At 34.4% G+C, this 5,069-nt stretch overlaps 1 pseudogene; it reads left to right on the top strand.

Moving 5' to 3' along the window:
* The first annotated feature begins 1,792 nt into the window (after window positions 1-1,792).
* On the top strand, window positions 1,793-2,662 carry LOC119530528 (annotated as a pseudogene).
* Window positions 2,663-5,069: the final 2,407 nt, after the last annotated feature.

The following is a 5,069-nucleotide window of genomic DNA, read 5'->3' as shown; positions in this document are numbered from 1 at the left end:
AGGGGATAGCCTGAATAGTGAGGGAGGATGACTCCAGATGCCTCAGCTAGAGGCAGTTTAGCCCTATGGTGAAGCATCCACAAGGCCACCTTTGCAATTATATTGTGAGTATAACTGTATTGAAGATATAATAGAATGATGTATATGTAACCATATGAAAACATAGTATAAATACTCAGCCATTTAAAATATCTGGAGCGATAAACTCTATATAGGCAAACAATTGGAAATGAGGCCTGGATGGGAAAGTTTGGGAGCATTTGTTCTTAACATTACATTATTGCATTCTCCATTATTTTTAATTGTTTTTATAAAGCTAACAAAAACAAAAAAAGGAAAATAAGTAGGAGTCAGCATTAATTAGTCAAACTCGACAACTTTCCTTATAGTCACCTATCATCAGTTATTCTTATACCCAGCTCTATGAATTCACTTGTGCTTGACTCCTCACTTGGATGGCCCTTTCTCTGTCCAAATGCTACTCTTTCATCATAACTCAGCTCAAGTCCCACCTCCTCCATGCAGTATTGTCTGATGAATACCTGTCCTCCATGAACTATTTTATCTAAATATTTAGCCCATTCAGTATCCATGACAGACCTTTTTCTAACAATGTGATCTGTTATATAGCTCACTGCTGCTACTTATTTCGTCTCCAGATAACATTTCCTGAAGAAGGATGTTAGAACAGACTTCTTCAGTTACTTCTCTTAATATCTACTGTGCCCTGTGTAGGTGGCTGCTCAGTAAATGCTTTTAATTGATAGTTCAGTGAGTGAAATTGTTTTGATTTCACAAGCGTGTTTGTATTTACAAGGTTTGCTTTGTGTGATGGCATTTTATCAGTCAAAAGGATGATCAGCCATCACTTTAATATCATGTTCTCTGTTTAAAATGATACTAAGCTGATAATTAGCATTAAGGATTAAAGAGGATTTAATGATAATTTTCACATTATACTAAGTCTTCATGCTGGGTGTTTTCCCCATCTTTATACATTAGATTTACTATTAATAGAAGTCATAGTATGCCTTTCCCATGCTTTAAATGGCTTTCATGCCAGACTCAGTATTGAAGTTGTTTCCTCTGGTACCATAAAAGCTTTTCTCCTTTTTTCCCTGGCCCTCTCATCTTTTTCTTTAAAGCAAGTGTGATGGACTCCTGTAGTGCTGCTGTACTTATTCCAAAAGTCATATAAGAACAATCAACAGGATAAAAGAAAGCACATCATATGGATTTTTGGTTTTGAGTTTAAAGAGCATGCCTGGGCACTCACAAAAAGAAATGCCTTTCCCAGTGGAAGGATACATTTATTATCTCCTTTCCAAGGCTTTGCCTCTAACCTAGAACAGAGTTTGAGCAATAACAGTTCATCTCTGTTACAATTCTGACTCATTTATTTTCCACCAATCATTATGAATAACTAGGCTTATGAAATACTAGTTTCCAACATTAATACAGGAGATGGCTTAATTGTCTCCTTTGCACATTCAGTTCCTACTGAAGATAAGAAGAATCAATGGGAGCACTTTACATTAAAAGCGTGAAGACTTTAAGGCACAGTAGCCACCAATGCATGCTAACTCCTTCTTGCACAATTACTCCTTTGGGTTCAAACATGAAATATAGACATGTTTAACATAATTCATCAAATAACATGATCAACAAATTTAAAATATGTTTTGACCTTAAATGGAAAATAGAGATAATCTAGTTCAATGGTGGCCAAAATTTGAGATTTTGTTAACTGATTTAAAAATAGTAATAATTGGAGCATTGATATATGTGATTGATGCTTTTGTTTTGCCAGCTACCTTATATACTATTTCCACATCAAAATATACTAAGTATAGATGGCGATTCCCAGGGCTCCAGAGAATCCATCCTGAAAGATGTACTAGCATATGTTGAAGTGTGGTCATACAATGGAAGAGAAAATTATTCAAAGACATTTACAAACCAACTTATAGATACGGTAGCAAAGGTTTCAAAAACTTTTAACAAGCAAGTAACTCAAGTTGTATTCAAAGATGGATACCAGAGCACTTGGGACAAAGTGCAGAAGAAGAAAGGGGAAAAGCTTGTTTCAGTGCTCTGGGTTGAAAAATGCAGGACAGCTGGAGTACATGTTTATGAATCATTATTCCCTGCAGCTAATACTAATGAACAATTACCACCCCTAATTTAAAAAAAAAGTAAGTGTATGCAACCCAAAGATTTTATTCCCAAAACACCAGAAAATGATAAAAGACTTCAAAAGAAATTTGAGAAAATGACTAAAGAGCTACAAAAGCAAAAAACAACTTTAGATAATGATATACCTGTTCTCTTATTGGAATCTAATGGTTTGTTAATGTATAGTCCTACATATAAAATTAACAGTAGTTATCCCAGTGCAAAGGAGAAGAGATTATAGGAGATGAAGGAGAAAAGGGAAAATCTTTCCCCTACATCTTCCCAAATGATTGAAAAGGTTCATGATAATCCAGCTAACTCTCTGTGTGAAGCATCTTTGGACATTTCACATGACACTTCCTGTTCAGACGAATCCTTTGCTGGTGTTTTAAACTCATCTTTTGATGATCTCTGTGGAAACTCAGGATGTAGAAATCAGGAAATGGGAGGATTTATTAAAGAAATTAAAGATGATATTTGTATTTAAATATATCACAACTTTTTCATAAAAAAAACCATATACTAAGTATGTTATCTCAGAGTAAAACTTAAATGCTTATGCTGAAACTTTATAACTTCATAAAAAACTATTTTATTTTTTCTTGTTATGTTACAGACTTGTGAAAACTTCATACCAAACACCAGTGGTTAGCAAACCAACATTTGAAAACCTCTGAGCTGGATCAACTCTTTCTGAAATAAGGAAATGAGCCCAATGCTTTCAATGAACTTGTTCCTAAAATGTCATGAGATTAGTCAATGGTTGGTGTGAAACCAAAATTCAGGTTTCCTTTGTCAGAAGCAAGGGCTGTGGCATGTCTGTAATGCCCTTCTAAATGGTGGGCTCTATTTATCTTCTTCATAAACAAAAGTGCCATTTTAATGGTTAAGTGATTTTGATGGTTTAATGAATTTCCAGAGGTTGACATCATTTGAGAAAACCTGTAATTTTCTGACACAACTAAAGGTTTTGCCTTGTCAGCAATGATAATCTTGTCAGTTTTCATAAAGACCAGGTTCAGTTACCATCTCTCTATCCTATCCCACTATGAACAACAAGAATTTATATATGTCTGGAAGAGAACTTCTTTCTCAAGCTATCTCGATGTCACTTTGGAAATTAGTGTAGTTGAAACTCAAAAGAATAAGTCATGAGTAAGGTGACTATATAACTTATTATCACAAACCTGAACACTTTGATAGTGAAAAGGGGCTATAGTAATAATTATGCCAGGACAATAAGAGTAAATAGGGATGGTCCCAGGCAAGCTGGGACTTATAGTCACTTGTGGCAGGTAGACTTAAGTACTCTAGATAAAAACATGTTCTTAATCTAAATCCATTTCTGTGGTTGCGAGCCCGTTGTAAATAGGATCTCTTTAAGATTTTTTTGTTTTAGTTAAGACATGACCAATTCAATTAGGTTGGGTCTTAATCCTATTACTGGGACATTTATAAAAGAGTAAGCTGTGGGGAAGATCGAAAAACAGGAAGTCAACAGAAACCGAATGAGAAAGGGAAGGCCATCACCATGTGATGGGAAAGCCAAGGAACGCAAGTACTGCTGGTCCATCACAATGCTAGTGACCTGGGCCTGTGGAGGAAATAAGCCTTCCAACCTGTGAAAACATGAGACAGCAAATTCCCATTGCCTAAGCTAACCCAATGCATGGTATTTGTCATGGCAGTCTGGAAACTACGACATCACTTGCATTTTTCACATGGTTTTCAAACTGAAATCAAATTTGAGAAAATAAATCATGCTGGAATTTTCTATTTTGCTGCAGATAGTAAAAAGATGAGTTATCAGTAGATTATTTGCCAATAGATCATTTGATAATGTGAGTGCAGAAGTTATTGTGACTTTTACCTATAAATTATTCTTCTTACCTATATTGAGGTTGTTGGGTTACCTATTTGTTTACCCAAATGCAGAGAAAGGACTTTAACAATGAAAAACTTGTGAACTCTTTCAAAACTTTGTACATCAGCATATTTAATATGATTATAAGTTTGCCCACCCCCACAAAATACTCTCTGATCAATATGCTATTTTCTACAATGCTATGTGAATTGCTATAATTTTTTAAAATATGCATCACATTACTCAGCATTCTATCCAGAACATGTGGAAGCACAGGTGAGAAGGAAAGGGAATGAAAGAATATGTAGACATAAAAATTTATATTTCTGTACTGAAGAAATTTTAAAAGAGTATAATATAGAGAATGAAAATTCATAAATCTAAAATTCAGTAAATCTTGTAAAATACTAATTTTTGTTAATATACTTCAATGTTCCTCTTCTCAGGAGTTGAAAATCCTTAATCAGAAGTTAGATACTTTTTTGGTTATAAGATTATTTGCAAAAAAGGAGGACTAAGCAAATATTTACCTCGAGTTATGGTGGGGTCCTGTCTGCATCCTTGACTCAAATTATTTCACAGTTTTCCCTTAGACCTACATGAAAGCAAGAGGATTTGGTGGATCATTTTCCATTTCCTTTCCTTTCTCTTCTTGCTTGCTTGCTGCCTTCTTTCCTTATTTTTCTTTTTTATTCAGAAAATATTCCCATAAAAGTCAGTATTTAAAGATTCTTTCTGTGAAATTATCATGTTCTCTGGGTAAGATGCAGTTTTCTGAATACTTGCTTGAGGCACTAGTCATATATTGTGGGGTCCCAATATTTGATGAAACGTTCTACTGTCACATTACAACTGGGGTTTACAATGTGATACAGAAAGTCTGTATAATGAATTTTGATTGTCAATTTTATGAGTGCTTCTGCAGTATTCCATGTGATTTTTTAAACTTCCCTTTAGTTCTATATAAAAAAAAAAGAAAGAAAAGCACCTTTCAATCCTAAACATCAGAGAAATAATTATCTAAATATCA

This window comes from Choloepus didactylus, chromosome 3 (genome assembly GCF_015220235.1).
Source record: "Choloepus didactylus isolate mChoDid1 chromosome 3, mChoDid1.pri, whole genome shotgun sequence".
In the NCBI taxonomy this organism is placed as follows: Eukaryota; Metazoa; Chordata; class Mammalia; order Pilosa; family Megalonychidae; genus Choloepus; species Choloepus didactylus.
This window is presented reverse-complemented; position numbering and strand designations above follow the sequence as displayed.